This window comes from Mauremys reevesii, linkage group 12 (assembly GCF_016161935.1).
Source record: "Mauremys reevesii isolate NIE-2019 linkage group 12, ASM1616193v1, whole genome shotgun sequence".
NCBI classification, from domain to species: Eukaryota; Metazoa; Chordata; order Testudines; family Geoemydidae; genus Mauremys; species Mauremys reevesii.
Window position 1 is genome coordinate 39221424 of NC_052634.1, and position 19578 is coordinate 39241001.

General features: G+C 49.3%; 1 non-coding gene across 1 annotated transcript; it reads left to right on the forward strand.

Moving 5' to 3' along the window:
* The first annotated feature begins 8018 nt into the window (after window positions 1-8018).
* TRNAT-UGU lies at window positions 8019-8092 on the forward strand. Its single transcript has one exon. It is a non-coding gene; the product is annotated as a tRNA-Thr (tRNA).
* Window positions 8093-19578: the final 11486 nt, after the last annotated feature.

The window sequence follows — 19578 nt, forward strand, 5'->3', positions numbered from 1 at the left end:
AGAGGGAGTGTGCTCTGCTGGAGTGACTGGGCCAGGGGATTGGGAGTTAGGACTCCTGGGTTCCATTGCTGGGGATTTAGTACTTTCCCGCTAGTGGAGAGTGCTGGGAGAATCCCCCAGCCAAAGCTGCTCTGACAGAGCTAAGCAGCATCTGACCATTCAAGGGTGGAGCGCACGGCCCAGGAGGAGGAGTGTTTGGCTCTGGGGTTTCACTTCAGCCCAGTCTAGAGAGAGGGGCCCAGCCATGGAGTTTGGCTCAAGAAGACCAATTCTCCAATTTGTTAAGGGTGTTTTGAATTCCAATCCTGTGCTCCAAAGTGCTTGGTGTCAGTTGCCAATTTTAGCAGCATGCTCTCCACTCCATCTTCCAAATCAGTAATGAAAATATTGAATAGTACCGGACCCCGGACTGATCCCTGCCGGACCCACTAGGTGCACCCTCTCCATTGGACAGCCGGACATGGAGAAGGGCTCTTGGAGTCTGGGCTTTCAACCAGCTCTGCCCCCACATGACACTGATTGCATCTAGACCGCATTTCCCTCATTTGCTTGTGAGAATGTCCTGCGGGACTGTGTCAAAAGCCTTAGTAACCCGGCGATAGATCCCATCTACTGTTTACCCACCTCCACTAGGCCTGGAACCCTGCCGAAGAAGGAAAGAGGCTGGGTTTGGGATGGTTTGTTCTTGACAAATCCATGCTCACTAGTCCTAAGAACCAAAATTATCCTGTAGGTGCTGCTGACACACTGATTGTTTATAATGTATTCCAGGATCTCTCCAGCTATGGAAGTGAGGCTAGCTAGTCTGTAAGTCCCAGGGGTCTCTTTGTTCCCCTTTTAAAGATAGGTCCTGTCTTGTTCATGGATGGGAGGATTTTTTTTTGCAGGGATGTCAGACGAGAACTGGGGCACAACACCTGGTTTGTTAAGGCCACAAAAATGGAGGCAGGAACCTCTTCTCTCCTGCTGGCAAAGAACCCCAGGTACCTAAAAGTGACAGGGACTCACATCCCTGAAGGGGCTTTAAAAAAGGCAGTGGTTAAAAGGTTTGGCCCTGACCATTTCTTGTTTCCACAGACTAGACATTTTAGCAAACTTTACAATTCCTTGGTGCTAAACACCGTGAAACTCCCCTTTCTCCTTCACAGAGGGTTTTAACGTCCCTTATCTCACTCAGGCTCACAACTGCCCAGAGTTCGAGAATTGTCCCTGTTCCCATTGGGCAGATGGGGTGGAGCCTGAGGTACAGAGAAGGGAAGTGATCTACCCAGCAAGGTGGTGGCAGAGCCAGAAAGAGAAGCCATCAGTCCTGACTCCTGTTCTAACAGACAAATCCCCCCCGAGGCAGGGATAGAGCCCAGGAATCGAGATGGTGGGGAAATTTCATTGAAACCGTTTCTGTCAGAAAAGCCCATTCAGATTAAACCAGTTTGTTTCTCAAAATCATAACAAGTGGGATGAAAGTTCTTTGCAAAAATATGTTGTTGCAAAACAAAAGCATCTCCCGTTTGTCAGTGTGTTAAATTGTCTCCTCGCACACAAAGAAGAGACACTTAGATCTTGAAAATTAGATAAGATGCTTCAGTCTGAGCTAAGTAGTTGCTCTTAACAATTTCAAAATAAAAAAATACAAATGAAATAGACTATTTCAGCTATTCTATTATGTGATAATCTGCTCTGAGTAAACGTGATAGGACACCACATATTATCCACTACTCCTAGTGACGCTCTCCAGTGGATCCCCATCCTCCACCCACCATGAGGTAGGTAGGAGCAGATCATTATTATCCCTACTTGAAAGAGGGGGAAGCTAAGGCTGAGAAAGGAGAATTGACTTGTCTTAGGTCACACAGCCAGCCAGTGCCAGAGTTGGGAATAGGACCCAAGAGCCCTGATTTTCAAACTAACCATCAGATCATGAATTTCAGACATTGAATGACCTGAGTAAAGTGCTCTCAGATGAGCTCCAGACCAACAACAGTGCACAGTAATTATTCAGCAAGTATTTGAGGAGAACTGCAATGTTAGAGAGAATCATGAACTGCTCAGAGACCATTAATGCAGCGAAGCAGCAAAATTTGTCAAACATATGACTGGTTCTGACTTATTTCCTTGGTTTTAAAAGAGAAGAACAAGGACCTGAGTCTCCTCCCTGTCAATAACCCCCTGCTCAGCCAATCTGGGTAGAGACAGAGGACGGGAGGCTGAGGGTTCTCACCAGAGAGCCCAAAGGATGGCCCAGGTCACCGGTGGGGATCACTGCCCGAGCACTATTTCAGCCCCACATTTTTGGGTGGACCACCCACAGTGGGAGCTGCAGAGCACTCCCCTGCAACACACACACACACATCCTGGTGTTGGGAGGGGAAGAGGAGAAAGGACAAAAGAAGCAAGAGACAAAGAGAAAGGACGGAGGGAGGGATGAAGGAAAAGATGAAACAAAAAGAACAAACCCTAATGTCCCCAGTGATTCTAAGGGAATAAAATTTGCCCCCCTTAAGCTCGTGTTTTCCATGCGTAGAATTCAACTGTCACCAGATGGATCAGACTGAACAGGTTTCAAACCTCAAGGAGGCTCTTACCTTCTAAACAGGGACGGCTGTTTTCTAGTAAAATCAGGAAAAGGGAAGGGGAAAACTCGAAAGAGGTTCCACCTGGCTCTCACTTATGTGAACCCGAATACTCTCTCAGTCCTCAAAGAGAGACCTCCAGAAGGAGACTTGCTGAAGCAAAGCCACAGGGGTCTCTGAGGTTTCCCTGCCTCCTCACCCCTGTCCTGCCTGGCTGATGTCAGCATCTCTCTGTGAGGTCACCACCTCCCCACCACCTTTGACCAATAGTCTGAGGTCCTGCAAAAGCCTTTGTGATGTTACTGCCACACCCCTCCCTTGCTGTGCTAATGTCCTGCCCCTGGCCAAGCACTTTGGAGGTTTGAGCTACTCCTGTGGATCACCCCACTCAAGGAGCGTTCGTTCTAGGAAGCAAGCCGGCTAGACAGGAAAACATCAGATGCTGCTCCCAATGCTACACTCAGTTTTTCAGAAATTAGTCGACTTTATGGCCAGAAGAGACCATTAGAGCATCTAATCTGACCCCCTGCATATCACAGGCCTCCTGTATGACACAAGAGCTACTTTTGGGGCAAACACATTCCAGAAAGGCATCTAGTCTTCATTAAATGACATCAGGAGATGGCAAATCCACCAATTTCCTTGGTAGCTTGTTCCTGTGGTGAATTATACTGGCTGTTGAATATTTGTGTCTCATTTGTAATATGAATTTGTCTCTTTTCACCTTTCAGCCACTGGGTCTTGTTATGCCTTTCTCTGCTAGATGAAAGAGCCCTTTAATACCCAATCCTTTCTCTCCATTAAGGCCCTTCAACACTTCAATGAAGTCACCTTTCAATCTTCTTTTGATAAGCGAAACAGGTTGAGGTCTTTCAATATCTCACTAGAAGGCATTTTTCTCCAGCCCTCAGAACATTTGGTGGCTCTTAGGTCATCAGACTCCTGAACTGCAGCTGGATGTGGTTCTTGTTCTTCGGCACAGCACAGCTCCTGGAGAAGAGGGATCTGCAAATGTACATTCCTATGATATCTTTGTTTAATTGATGAAAACATAAACTAGACACTTAGAGGATTGGAACTGATTTCAGCTGATGGACAGCTTTGCTAGGTTTTTATGCATTTGGACAGCAAAATGTTGAGTGTTTACATTCATATCAAGCACCCCCGTATAGTGGAGCCCCTGAACAGAATGGAGAATGGAAATGAAAATGTTTTCCTTTTTTTTTAAAAAAGAAAGAAGGTTATAAGAGAACACAGGGGTTTGAATCAAGGACCACTTAAGCAGCAGATAAGCACTTTACCATTGAGCTATACCCCCATGACAACAGGAGTATGGACTCATGATCTCCAGGACTTTGAAGGACAGACCCTGCTTCATCAAGCTCCTTTGCCATTCCCAGACCAAAGGTGGTTTTAAAAATGGGGTTTGATTAAACTTCTTAAATGTGGTAAACACCACAGCTTGCACACCCACCGATATAGCTTCTCCCACTGACATAGCTGCCACCTCTTGGGAAGTGGATTAACTACACCCACAGGAAAACTCTCTCCCATCAGCATAGAGCAGTGGTTCTCAAAGTGTGAGTCAGGACCCCAAAGTGGGTCAAAACCCTGTTTTAATGGGGTCACCAGGACTGGCCTCAGACTTGTTGAGGCCTGGGGCTGAAGTCAAAAGTCTGAGCCCCACCACCCAGGGCTGAATCCCTCAAGCTCTGGTTTTGCCGTCCCCTCACTGGGGCAGGGCTCAGGCTTTGTCTCCCCTGCCTCTGCTCAGTGTGGAGGGGCTTGGTCCCTCTTTCCAGGGCCATGTAGTAAGTTTTTTTTGGCAGCAGGGGGTTGCAGTGAAAGGAAGTTTGAGAAACCCTGGCATAGAGCCTCTGAATATGTCTAGACTTGGCTCCCTGGGGCACTGTGGCAGATCAGACACTGAAAGTGCAGCCATGGAGACACCACACACCAGCCTGGCCCAGCAGGCAAGAATCAAATCTCCACAGAAAGACGCCCGTTGCTTTCTAACCCATCTCCCTCAGCCACCACCACTTGACAAAGGGGCTTTTCTACACTATGGTTCTGGTCTCACTGAAGGGTCATTTCCAATTGTTTGCTCAGACCAGCATTAGGGAAAATGGTGCCCTGGGCAAAGCTTGTACTTTGGCACTTCCCCATTGCCCCTGGACGATCCCCACTCCCCCTTTACCGCTAGCTCCTGCACTCCCAACCCTTGCACCTCCTTCACCCCTAACCCCTGCCCCCTCCTGTGCCCCCTTTGCCCTTAACTCCCTGGGCCACCAGCCATTGCCCCTCTCCTGCAGCCCCTTCACATGGCTCCAGTGCTAGGAGCCCCACACTTGTTCTCCCTTTCCCTGGGCTTTGGCATCACTAGCCCCTGATTAGCCAGTAGGGTTCAGTGGTTCCCAAAATGTGGGGCATGACTCCTAGGGGGACACAGAGGAACATTCATGGGGGCACCTCAGGGCCTGAGCCAGCCCCCATGGAGGGAGCAGCACTCAGCCCCACTCTGTTCCAGCTCTTCCCCAACCCCACCCTCAGCCTGGGGCTCTGGCTCCCAGCTTGGCCTCGACCCCCTTACCCCTGTCTGCACCCCCTCTCCCCAGCAAGCAACAGACCCACTCCCAGCCCCGGTTCTTGACTGCGGCTTCCGAGGGGCCACAGCCATGGCTAAGAGGGCACAGTGTGAAATGCTTGGGGACCACTGTTTTAGGGTGACGTTCTCAATCACTTCTATGCAGTCCAATAAAAGCAATTCCTCACCCACCCACCCAGCCCTCCATCAGGACGGACTAGGAATGTTCTGCTGCCCTTCACTCATGCAGGAAGGATAATAACATTTCATTCTATTCACTCCTAAAGTGATTTGTAACCCACCACCTGCCAAAACTGGTCATTTTGGGAAAGCGGCCCCATCATGCTGCATAGCTAGGCAGAGTAGGTGTGTCTATGCAAACACGGTCTGTTCCTGAAGTCTTTCCCCCAGCTCCTCACTAGATGTGAGGGGGGAGCTCATTCAGCCCCTGCTTCCGCTCAGTATTTAAAAACGCCTTATTGTCCCTATCTCTGCTGCCCTTAGATTTCTCCTCCTGTCTTTTTGTTACCGCTCAGATGAGGTGGCTGAGTGGTTAAGGTGATAGACTGTTAACCCATTGTGCTCTGCACGCATGGGTTCGAACCCTTTTCTCATTGGATGCATTTAGTCTTCACTCCTCCTTTGTAGACAACTACGTCCCCCTTTGGTACAATGACAGATCAAATAATGTTGCTTCTTGCAAACAAAAACCTTCTCAGAAACTCAGAACTCTCTTGCTTTGAATAAAATGTCTAAATCCCAGATTTCTTTAAAAAAAATTCTCTAGTGCTGTATTTCTTAGTTTTTATGTCAAAAGGGAACATCCTCATCATCTCCCCCAAACACCCTGGGACCTGCCCAAATTATTAAAATACCCTCAACCCGAGCAAGGCCAGAGCAGTGAACCAGAGCTAGTGTCTAGGCCAAGCTGTTCTGAAGGAGGCAACTCAAACATTTTCTCCCTGCTTCCCTTGGCAAGGTCTGACCGAGAAAACAAAATTCCCCAAACTGAAAATTTTCTGCTGACACACCAGTACTAGTCTGTCTGGGGACTTTGGTTTGAAAGTATTATTGTTATTATTCTCTTCTGATTTCTGAATCAGTTCAGTTCAGTCTTTGTCCTCCAGGTGTGTTTCCAGCTGCTGAGTTGTGGGGGAGAGAGGCCAAGTCATGATGTCTCTTCCCCTCTTTCATAGTTTCTTCCAACTTGCTAGGAAGCTCCTTTGCTACGATGTGAGTCAAGCAGTGTCCATTGTCACTGTGCTATCTCGGAGAAGCCTGCATTGTACACGGTTCCTGGGATAGTCCTTGGGAGTGTGGATCCCTTCAATGGGCCAGCAGCGAGTCTGGGTCCTCCATTGTCACACCTGAAAGGCTGGTGGGGGGCATTTCCCAACCTCATAACATATGTCAGTAACACACACAGAGCAAAACTTCATAACTTCTCAACCAATGCGAGCACACACAATCCAACCCGATATTAATGTTCAACAGATCAAGACTTTTGAAATGATACCTCACCAGGCAGACTTTGTACAAACCATGGCATCATTATATGAGAGTGGTGAATATGGGGCTTCCAGATGCTGCTTTGAGCACAGCGTGCCACACCTGGGCTGACATTGCAATGGAGACGTCCCCTTAGAGTCCATCTCTCCTGGGATAAAGATGGCAGCAGGGCTGGCCTGGGTCATCTGACTTGGTCTCCTGGAGTTAAAGCTGAGGGGCTAAAAACTGTGGTGCAGATATTTGTGTTCACGCTGAATCCTGGGTTCAGAAACCCTCACCCCTCGTGGGGCCTCAGAGGCTGGGCTCAAGCCCATATGTCTGCACTGTAATTTTATAGAGGTTGGGAGGGAGTTTAGCAAGTGGAAACGGTAAAACCACATTGAGGGGACTGGACCACTGACCTATCAGCTCTTAACACCCAAACTTTCAGTAACTCTATTATCAGTGCCTGTGAGTGTAATTTAAACCATAGGTCCATTTAGCTCTGAATCTTCTTTTCTGACAGTAGCCAATACCAGGTGCCCCAAAAGCCACTCTTCAAGGTACCACTGGGAGTTGAACCCACAATCTCTTGTTTACAAAGCAGGTGCTTTAACCAGCTAAGCCATGGTACCTGCTGTTATTTAAAGCATCCTGTTTGTCCACACCTGACTCTCTGCCAATCCCCACTGGGCCCTGACAAGTGTTGCTCCTGTTTGGTTTCTGTAAAGCAGAGGAGCAGGTGAAGTTTTGCTCCCAAGGTGTGTGTGTGATTCTTTGGACAGGTCCACACTATGAAATTAGGTTGGTGTAATTACATTACTTAGGCTGACAATGCAGTTTTATTAACCTAATCCCGGTGTAGATAACAGCTCAGCTGTCAGAACTTTCTGGAGCTATGAAACAGGAGGGACCCAGCCTTTGTAGCAGGAATGCAGGGCAGGCGAGTTCATGGTGGGATACTGGTGGAGACCAGTTTTGGTGATATAATGACCAGCAGCATTTACACTGACAATTTGTCACTTTAAGTTTGCTGCAAAAAGCTCTAGCCTTCTCATTGAAATCATTTTATTTTGTCACCAAAACAGGGCAATTTTGTCGCCAGACGTGGCATTGCAGTGTGTGCACCAGCCAAAAGCTGCCGACCGAGGGAGTGTTGTGTGTTTTTCACACACCTGAGCAATATAATGATGCTGAAATAACTTTGTATAGTGCAGACCTGGCCAAAGATTCATACACACACACACACAGCTTGCAAGGAAAACGTCACCTGCTCCTCTGCTTTGCAGAATCCAAACACATGCAAAGCTTGTCAGGCCCCCGTGGGGATGGCAGAGAGTCAGGTGTGGGCAGACAGTGTGCTTTAGCACCAGGCAGGCACCATGGCTTAGCTGGCTAAAGCACCTGCCTTGTAAACAGGAGATGCTGGGTTCAACTCCCAGTGGTGCCTTGCTGAGTAACTCTTAGGGCACCTGGTATTGGCTACTGTCAGAGGACAAAACACAGAGCTAGGTAGACCTGTGGTCTAGCCCAGTCTGGCTTTCCTTAGGGTTTAAATTACACTCACAGGCACTGATAATAGAGTTACTGAAAGTTTGGGAGTTAAAAGCTGATAGGTCAGTGTTCCAAGCCCATCACAGGTGACCCCCTCCCTCTGGGACAGGGGCAGGTCTGAGCTCTCACACCAAAGGGCTCATTGTGGGTAGCTCATTTAGTTTGCACGGAGGGTTGAGTCCTGCTTTGTGCACCATGTGTGAGAATGAAAATCCTAAACCACCCTTTGAAATAACGAAAGCAGCAGGACATGTTATTGTCCCTGCCCCAAAGCAGACAGACCAATGGAGAAATGCCATTGAGTCCAGGGTAATATTCCACTGCCGTTCTACCTTGTTTGCTTGCTAAACTCCCTCCCAACCTTGAGGGCTCCCAGAGCCCGATATTGAGCTTGAGCCGAGATGTCTACGGTGCAAATTTCCCACCCCACGGCCCTAGCCTGGGAGCCTGCACTGGCACGGGGCAGCCGTGGGTGTTTCATTGCAGTGTGGACATAGCCTAGCATTATGTCTACACTGCCATTAACACACCCAAGTCACTATTCTCAAACCCTGGTTTAGTTGATTCAGGCTTGTGGGGCTGGTGCTGCAGGGTTATAAAATTACAGTGTAGACACTTGGGCTTGAGACCAACCTCCGAGACCCCACGAGGGGTGAGGGTCTCCGAGCCTGGGCTCCAGTCTGAGCCCCAGGAGCCCAAATCAGCTCATCCAGGCCAGCCGGGCCACAGGGATTTTGTCACAGTATAGATGCCCTCTCAGGGTATGTCTACACTGCAATGTAAGCCCAGGGTTAGCAGAAGTCATTTCAGCAGCCCCAACACATAAACATAAACCACGAGGGAAAATCCCACCCCCAAATAAGCTGGGCAGTGTCCTTCTCCCTTTGGTTCATAACTCCGGCAACCAAAAGTCCTTTAACATGAGCCATCCCCTCTCTGCACCCCACTCACAGCTGTTGTCCTTAGTCAGTGCACGCCCAGAGGTGCCTCTGTCCAGTTTACCTGCCAGCCTGGGTGGAAAAGAGGGAAAATAAAAAGGCACCATACTCACTATGTTGTCTAGGGACTCATTCATCCCCCCATAGCCACCCTGTTTTAACATTGGTCTAACACCTAAATTTTAGTATTGACAGCCAGACCATGGCCCACTTGGCTTTGGAACCGGTGTCCCCTGCCTAGCAAGTGCTATTAAAGTGAGGGTGAGTCCTTCAATCGGGGTCTGCCAAGCACAGTTGTGCTGCCCTCGCTTCACACAACAAGGATAACAACCCTTTATTTCTCCTGCCCCTATAACAAGGAGACTGGGAATCCAACACCAGCCACAAGTGATCATTTCGGCAACACAACCTATTTCCAACATAATGTAAAATCCCCATGCAGACTCATACATGAAACCTTGCAAGAAAATCTTCCTGAGGGGGTCTGAAGCACCTGCTGCTGGAGGGAAGGAGGGAGCCATGGGTTGGGATTGAGGAGCAGCGTGAGGAGTGGGGGCCTGTGGGTTGGGATTGAGGGGCACTGGGAATAGGAGGAGGCTGTGGGTTGGGACAGAGGAGAAGGGTGAAGAGGAGCAGGCTCTGATTGGGAGTGAGGAGCAGTGAGCATAGGAGGGACTGAGGGTTGGGTCTGAGGGGCACTGGGAAAAGAGGGGACATGGATTTAGGCTGAAGAGCATATTCATTTGGGGATCCAGCAGGAAAGGGGAAGGCAGCAGGTGATTGTAATTCCTTAGGGATATTCTGTGTCTTTGTCTGTGTGTGTCTGTGCAGGGAAGGAACATCCTCTATGCCCAGAGGCCTTTATTCCTCCAGGCTGCAAGGACAGAGGGGCTGTCAGGAAGTTGCCCCTTCAAACCCACACACAAAAAGGCCCTTCTGAGGAAAGGGAAAATCCTGCAGAGAAAAAGTAACATCAAAGAGGACTCCAACAAGACATCTTAAGGTCTTGGTGAGTAGTTTATCACTTGACCAGGGACTTGAACCCTGGACCCTCAAATTAAATGTCTGATATGCTACCAACTGAGCTAGCCAGGCTCGCAAAGCAAAAAAAGCAAGTTGGTGCAGAGGAGAAACTAGTCAAGAAAACAAGATTGGGAAACAATAGGGGAAACCTGCTGCTCTCTCTGGCTTTGTCAGGGGGCTGTGCCGATCGGGTGTCCGGACTAAGCTCGGCATCAATATGGTGATCCCTGAGAAGCTTGGGGTCCCCAGGTTGCCTAAGGAGTGGTGAACTGGCCCAGGTCGGAAACGGAGCAGGTCAAAACTCCCTTGCTGATCAGTAGTGGGGTTGCACCTGTGAATAGCCCCTGCAGCATAGCCTGGGCAAGATGGTGAGAAACGGTCTCTTTTTATACACTCCCCACCCCCGCAGAGCCTGGGTGGGGGGATGGGAGCTCCCATTGTGGGGATCCTGAACTGGTGGGAGGGAGGCACCATGTACCAGGGATCCCGAAACACAGAACAGGGACACCCACACACCAGGTGTCTTGCAGCAAGAGCTGCAGTCTTGATTTACAAACTGCAAGTGATGGGGAATTTACCACCTCCCTTGCGGAGCTTGTTCCACTAGATAATTAGCCTCACGGTTAAAAAACGGTCATTTCCAGGTGGGATTTTCTAACATCGACTGCAAGCCAAGGGGTCTTGTTCAATCTTTGTCTGGTGAATTAAAGAACCGTTTAAAATCACATATGCCCCCCTCTGGGAATTTGTAAAACGTATTTAAACCAGTGATTAAATTGCCTCTTAACCTCCAGTCAATGAAATCAATTGAGCTTCTTCAGTCTCTCGCTGGAGACATTTTCCTTGTTTTTAAAGGCAAAAATCCTGATCTTTCCAATGGGAGCTGCTGCTTCAATGTTCAGTTTGGGGAGGGATCTGGCTGCACTCAGAGATCTGCCCGCGGGTTACAATCTGCGATCCGAAGGGCCGAACGCAAACAGCGTTTAGATGGGACCGTTACTGCCGCCCCCGTGTGGCCAAAGACTAGAACTGACCAGCGGAGTTTACAGCTGGAGCCTGGGACGCTCCTGAACAAACTGGGCACGAAGCCTCTCGCGTGGGACCCTCGCTGTGCAGCCGGAGGCGGAGGGAAGCTGATTGTCAGGGCTCAGGGCAGCACCCTGCCAGGCTGAGCCGGTGTCTGTGCTAAGCTCGGCATCAATCAGGTGATTCTGGGAGGTTCGGGGTCCCCGGGCTCCCACAGGAGGGTGAAGCAGGTCACCCCTGGAGCAGGTTAAAGCTGCAGGGTGACAGTGGGGTTGCTGCCCCTGTGAACAGCTGCTGTAGCACTGCCTGGGCAGGACAGGGAGAGCCAGTTATACCCCCCCCCAGCCCGTATCCGGGGATGGGAGCACTCACACCCTGGGGACCCACCCACCAGAGATCTACTGGGGGGAGAGTGACACCCACACACCCAGGATCTTGTAGGGGGGAACAAGGGCATCCACACTCCGGGATCCTCTGCAGAGGGACGGACACCCACACATCCAGGATTCTGTATGGGGGGCAGAGGTACCCGGACACCTGGGCGGGGGAAGGGGGCACCAAAACATCCGGGATCTTACCTGGGAGAACAGCGGCGCCTGCAGCTCGACGTGAGACGGGGGAAGCAGGAGCATTTCCCAGTTCCAGGCTGTCCCCGTCTGGCCAAGGCACAGAGCTCACAAGCAGAGTTTAAAGCTCCAGCTGCCAGGCTGCAAAGCAATCTGGGCCCCGTGGCTGGTGCCTGTGATCCCAGCTCCTGGCGAGGCTGAGGCCGGCGGATCGCTTGAACTCAGGAGTTCTGGGCTGCAGGGGGCTGTGCCAATTGGGTGTCTGCACTAAGTTCAGCATCAATATGGTGATCCCGGGGCAGCTTGGGTTCCCCAGGTTGTCTAAGGAGGGGTGAAGCAGCCCAGGTCAGAAACAGAGCAGGTCAAAACTTCTGTGCCAATCAGTAGTGGGATCACACCTGTGAGTAGCCCCTGCAGCGCAGCCTGGGCAAGACAGTGAGACACAGTCTCTTTTTATACAGACACCCCCCGCAGAGCCTGCAGTGGGGATGGGAGCACCCACACGATGGGGAGTCTGACTTGGGGTGAGGGACGCACCCAAGCAACACGTATGTTGAAAAGGGGAACAGAGACACCCACAGATCCCGGCTGGGGCAGGCAAGGGAAACCACACACGGGAGCTAGTTCATGGGGTTGGGGGACAGAGACACCCACCGGAGATCCTGGATGGGAGCACCCACATGATGGGGATCTTGAAGTGGGAGGAGGAAAGCACCATGTCCCAGAGGTTCTGAAGGGGAACAGGGACACCCACACACCAGGTGTCTTGCAGCAAGAGCTGCGGTCTTGATTTACACAGGGCAGTGATGGGGAATTAACCACGTCCCTTGCGGAGCTTGTTCCACTAGATGATTAGCCTCATTGAAGTACCCAGACCTTTTAACAATAAGAAGTGAAATGAAATGACCACATGATGGCAACAGAACCTAAGAAATTTGTTGGTCTCTAAGGTGCCACACGTACTCCTGTTCTTTTTGAGGATACAGACTAACACGGCTGCTCCTCTGAAACCTAAGAGATGAGAAGCCATGTTCTTGTTCAATGTGCATTGAAGCTGAAAAGGGAGATGTTTCCTCTTTGATTCCTAAGCCCCCAACTCTAATCCACTAAACACCCCTTTCCTCCCACAGCCAGGACTAAAACCCAGGAGTCATAACTAGTGCCCCCCCTTAACCTTCTCTCTGTGAGGCGGAAGAAGAAGCTCTGAGACCCCTGTGCTGTCCCCTTGCCACCCTGCCTGGGCTGCACTTGAAACCCAATGGGGTTTCCTTGGGCAGTTCTGAATCTTGCTCCCAGGAAGGGTGTAATTTTAGGAGCAGGTTCCAAATAGCGCAATTAACCAGCCAGAAGGGGCAGCAGGTATCGGTGTCGGAGCCATTGAAATAATCACAGCAAAGTAGTTCAGGGAAACTGTTATTAATGACGTGTGAGTGAAAGGTGAGAATCTGATGGTGTCAGTGTCACACTAGAGGGCGCTGAGATGGTTTTAAATTTGTCATCCAAACCCAGCCACCACCTAGCACATGTTTTAACCTCTTCTTCTCTTACCGTTGCTCCTTATCAGGGAAGGGGAGAGAGCAAACGAGCAATAGAAACACAGACCTAGTGACCGAAGCAAACATTTCTTTGCTCCTTGCTTGGCTCTGTCAGTTATTCGGGTACAAACTCACCCCCCACCCACTGTCTGAGCTGGGCTCAGTGGGCAGGAAGAGCTCAGCTGTCAGTGGGACTTGGGGAGCTCGGGACATTACTGGGAGCTGCTTGAACGTTTAGGTGAAAACCACCTAAACACGGACACAAGGTCTAGGCTGCAGTAACTCATCTTGCATCTGCGGCTGTTGAAGCTACAAGGCAGAGGACTAAGTACAACATTTAAACTGATGTTTGACCTCAGAGAATAAAACAAATGTGTCTGTGAAAAGAGGGGAGTCGAGTTCAATCCCTTGTCACCATCAATGTGCAAACCAGGAACCTGTTGCTTTGCATTCCTGATGTGTCGCCCTCATGTGGCTATTCTCAGAGACTTTAAGGTCAGAAGGGACCATTATGATCATCTAGTCTGACCTCCTGCACAACACAGGCCACAGAATCTCACCCACCCACTCCTGTAACAACCCCCTAACCTATGTCTGAGTAACCTATTCTCTTTCAGTCCCTTTAATTAAAAAAATGTGTTTTTTTCATAGAAACTATATTTTCCTTGTAGCGACACAGGGGCAGATTAATCTACAAAGGGAAGGTGATTCCAAGGCAGTTCTGGAGGAGAAGGGAACGTTTTCAGTATCACTAAATTATTTTGTTGTGCCTCACAGAGAGAGAAAGAGAGAAAATAAACCTATTAATTTGAGCTACCGATACAGTTCACAGCATGAAATACACAATTTTGTGTTTGATGAGTTGTGTTCATTTACATAATATGAAAAATATGTATGAGGCAATGCATGAAAACCTCACTGCATTGAACAACCCACTTGATCTAGTCAATGTACTACAGAACATTTAAAGAAGTTAAGAAAGATGTGCTTATAAATTAATGTGTTGTGCCATTTACACATGCGCAAGACACAGCAGAAACTGAATTATTTGAGCTACTAAAATTTCCACTTTCTCACAGCATTTTAGTTCTCAAGGTTGTTTTAATTTGCTTATTTTTTTTGGAACTAGAAATGGGGAAAGAGTACACTGAAGTCCGTGGAATTACCGCAGTGAGGGATTAGTCTCATTATTTGTCACTAACAAAACCTTTGTTAACAGAGAGTTAACTTTGACTGTGACTATCGCTTACCTTCCAGAACATCAAGTTCAGTAAAACTCAAACTCTGGAAAAACAGGGAATACAGAGTGAGGGTACATGCCCAGATGACCCTAACTCTGCCCTCTAGAAGAGAATCCCTGATAGCATATGAGAACAAGGAAAGGTTTGGGGACAAATTACAGCTACTTCCCAAGAGTTTGTTTCTTCTGTAATTAATTGATCCTGGCCCCATCCATTGATCCTGGCCTGGTGTCTGACTGTGGAATTTACTGTTTTTATCCCAGCATATTTGTAAAGCAGTTTCTTCTTTAAAAGTTCCTTTATTTTAGGTTATACAAACAGGTCACTTCCCCAGCTATTTCAAGGAGATGGAATTTTCCCAACCCACAGGGAACTGAAACTAACATGCTCAAGATCACACATTCCTTAGGAGAAAACGAAGGGAGAAAAAACAAACAAAACCCACCAAACCGTTGCTGTTTCTACCCAAATGATGAATGAGACCAGAAAGTGAGACTGTGCAATTAACTGTCTGGTACTACACTGACTCTGCAGTTACTTGGATGCAGACACACCCAGCTCTACGGTTGGGAAACGTACAGAGACTCTGCTGCTGCTCATGAACTAGCAGCACATGACCTCTGAACAGCTGCTATTTGAATGCATCTGAAAGTCACAAGGAACAACGATCTGTGTTAAAGGAAGGTTGCCATTTATTAGAGCCCCAGTTGATGCCGTGTGCACAAAGAGAGGATTGATTGTGTAACAGGGAGTTTGGTAAATCTTGGTTATTTTATTTTTCTAAGAGGTTCCTCTCCACCCTCGGTAGAGTTTTCAGTCCCAATGGCAACTTACTTACCAAATATAATACAGACTAGCTCATGCCTCCCACGTGGATGTGGTTCTTGTTCTTCTGCACATTGTAGCCCATGGAGGTCAAGGACCTGCAAATGTGTCTTCATGTGCCTTTGTTTCATTGATGAAAACAAACCTAGACACTTAGAGGATTGGAACTGATTTCAGCTGGGGGACATGTTTGCTAGGTTTTTATGCATTTGCACAGGAAAACATTGTGGGTGTCCATTTAGTTCAGAAATCCCTATTTAGTGGGGCTCCTGAGCATACTAGAAATGGAATTATTTTTCTTGAAGAAACAGGCTTGTAAGGGGTCATTTGGGTTTGAGCCAAAGACCTTTTAATTTGCAGTCAAACACTCTACCACTGAGCTATACCCCCATGACATTTGCATTGGCGAGTCCGTGATCTTAAGGATTTTGAAGGACGGGCTCTGCCTCAGAGAGCTCCTTTTCTATTCCCAGACCACAGGGGTTTAAAAAATGGGGTTTGATTAAACTTTATATACACATGTAGACACCACAGCTTGCACACCCACCAACATAGCTTCCCCTACTGACATAGCTATCACCTCTCGGGGAGATGGGTTAACTGCACAGATGGGACAGCTCTCTCCCCTCTGCTTAGAACAGCTTCATTATTTATTTATAATTGGGGTCTCCCTGCACAGGTTCAAATCCTGCCAACTACAGAGGAAGTTGTGGTTCTTTAGATTCAATGGAGCTGGGTCTTGTCTCACTCTTAAGCTATGTCTACGTAAAAGAGTAACACGGCTTTAGTTAAAGTGTTTTAATTGAACAGCTGTTGCATGTCCACCCTATGCCCTGTGTCACCAGAGCACATCCATGCTAGCATCTCTTGGATTGCCACAGAGAGCAGTGCATTGTGGGTAGCCATCCCACTGTGCAACTGCCTGCAGGGTGCTTTGGGAAGGGTTTGCAATGCCTCAGGGGCTGGTACAGCATCACATGATGCAGGTTTCTATCCCATTGGTCCATGGGCATCCTACTAGATTGCCAGCTGCTTTTCAGCTGCAATGTGTGTGATAGGGTAGAGAGCGTGTGTGTGTGTAGGGGAGAGACAGTGTGTGCGTTGCAGAAGAGTGAGTGTGTCGCACACTGTCTCTAAGTTCAGACAGCTGCTGGAAGCAACCAGTCCTGAGGCAGGGGACAGCCCCGACATCAGCCCCCTTCTCTCCCTGGCTCAGCTCAGCACAGCACTCTCTGTCACACACGCACACACTGCTGCCTGCTTAGCTCTGTGTCAGGGGGGCTGGAACAGGGGCTTTAGAGGGCCATGGCCCCACCACTCTTTACTGGCTGTTAGGACAAATGATGGAGGGTGGGGGAAGGGTGTAGTCTTGGGGAAGAGGCGTCTGTGGGTGTGGCCTCGGGGGGAGAGGTGGTGTGAGTGGGGGTCCTTAGGGAAGGGGTGTCATGGGGATGCCACAGTTTGGACAATGGTGCCTCCCCCCCCCCCCCACTGTAAGGAAGCTTCTGCCGCCCCTGCTCTGTGTTGGCAGAGCGGGAGAGAGCAGCATCCATGGTAATGATTTGCTCCCTGGGGCTCCGGCAGGGGGGCTCGGGAGGTGATTTAAAGGGCCCAGGGCTCCGGCCGCTGCAGGGAGCCCTGGGCCCTTTAAATCACCAGCCTGGGGAAGCCGGGCCGGGCTGGCACAGCGTATCGGCTCTTGCCGGTACCCCATACGGTAACATACTGGCTTACTTTCACCTCTGGAAGGTCCTCATGTGGATCAATAACTGGTTAAAAGACAAGAAACAAAGGGTAGGACTAAATGGTCAGTTTTCAGGATGGAAACAGGGAACTAGTGGTGTCTGTACTGGGACCAGGACTAGTCAACATATTCATAAATGATCTAATAAACAGTGAGCTGACAAAATTTGCAGATGATCCAAAACTACCGGCTTGCTGCCTAGAACGAACGCTCCTTGAATGGGGTGATCCACAGGGAGTAGCTCAAACCTCCAAAGTGCCTGGCCGGGGCAGGACATTAGCACAGCAAGGGAGGGGTGTGGCAGTGACATCACAAAGGCCTTTTGCAGGACCTCAGACTATTGGTCAAAGGTGGTGGGGAGGTGGTGACCTCACAGAGAGATGCTGACATCAGCCAGGCAGGACAGGGGTGAGGGGCCAGGGAAACCCCAGAGACCCCTGTGGCTTTGCTTCAGCAAGTCTCCTTCTCCAGGTCTCTCTTTGAGGACTGAGAGAGTATTCGGGTTCACGTATGTGAGCGCCAGGAGGAACCTCTTTCGAGTTTTCTCCTTCCCTTTTCCTGATTTTACTAGTAAACAGCCGTCCCTGTTTAGAAGGTAAGAGCCTCCTCGAGGTTTGAATCCTGTTCAGTCTGATCCATCTGGTGACTGTTGAATTCTAGGCATGGAAAACACGAGCTTAAGGAGGCAGAATTTTATTTCGCACCTGGGATTTTGTCCCTTAGAATCACTGGGGTCATTAGGGTTTGTCCTTTTTGTTTCACATTTTCCTCCATCCATCCCTCCCTCCTTTCTCTTTGTCTCTTGCTCCTTTCGCCTGTTCCCCTCCCAACACCAGGAACGAGGTGTGTGTGTGTGTGTGTTGCGGGGGGAGTGCTCTGCAGCTCCCACTGTGGGAGGTCCACCCAAATATGTGAGGCTGAAATAGTGCTCGGGCAGTGATCCCCACCGGTGACCTGGGCCATCCTTTGGGCTCTCTGGTGAGAACCCTCAGCCTCCCGTCCTGTCTCTACCCTGATTGGCTGAGCAGGGGGTTATTGACAGGGAAGAGACTCAGGTCCTTGTTGTTCTCTTTGAAGACCAAGTAAATAAGTCAGAACCAGTTCTATGTTTGATGAATTTTTCTGCTTCTCTGCATTAATGGTCTCTGAGCAGTTCATGATTCTCTCTAACATTGCAGTTCTCCTCAAATACTTGCTGAATAATTAGTGTCACTGTTGTTGGTCTGGAGCTCATCTGAGAGCACTTTATTCAGGTCATTCAATGTCTGAAATTCAAGATCTGATGGTTAGTTTGAAAATCAGGGCTCTTGGGTCCTATTCCCAACTCTGCCACTGGCTGGCTGTGTGACCTAAGACAAGTCAATTCTCCTTTCTCAGCCTTATTTTTCTCCCTCTTTCAAGTAGGGTTAATAATGATCCTCTCCTACGTACCTCAACACACTCACTCTTCCCCAACACACTCACTATCTCTCCCCACACACAGTCTCCGCACTGCAGTTGAAAAGCAGCTGGCAATCTAGTAGGATGCCCATGGAACATTACACCATCGGACCAGCTCATGCTGCTGTCTCTGTGCATCGGTGACCCTCACAGGGCCGGCTTGAGTAAGGGACTGTTGACCCCTTACTAAAACTTAGTGGGTGTTTTGGTTGCCTAATTCCCAGTCCCAATAGAAGGGGGAAGGGCCAATGGGAAATCAGGCCCCTGAGACTGACAGTCCCCAGGGGCAATGGGGAGAGGCCAAAGCTCCAAGTTAGCCGCACTGACAGGCCAGGCAGTGTAATGAGGGAGTCACCAGGCCAGGGGGTCCCATCCTCCGTGGGAGCTGGAACTGCCTGGGCCAGAGTGGGGCAGAGCTAAGGAGAGAGCAGGAGCCCGAGAAGAGCCGGGGAGCAGAGCTGCACAGGTGTAGTGCCAGAAACTGCTCCCTGTAGGACTTTGCTACCTGCAGCAGTTACTGACACCTGAGGTTGTTCTTATTTGCTGACTTGTCCTAATTGGCTCAAACTTGACAGTGGTGGGGGATGGAAGCATAAAGGCTTCGTCCTCCAACCGACCCTGCCTGGTGTCCATCTGTATCTATTACCTCTTAATACCGAATTGTAAAAAATAGAGTGAGGTCATTTAAACATCATTTATTTTGCAGCTTCATTTACTATGCTAACAATGTAGCATCCTGACACTGATACTTCTGCCCATGTGACCTGTGGGTTGGATTCATTTTAGTGGGACGCGGGACATGTGGAGGATAATTTAAACTCTTAATTTCCTTAGGGTTTCCCTGCAATATACTTCTCTGCTGGTGCAAGTTCTGACCATTGCACGTCTATTGTATTTATTACAATAGCACAAGTAAGTCACACAAGTGACATAGTCTAGGGGCTTGGCTACACTTGCAAGTTAGAGCCCATTAAAGCAGCCCCGGGAGCCCTAACTCCTGAGGTGTCCACACTGGCAAGGCACATGGAGCACCTGGGCTCTGTA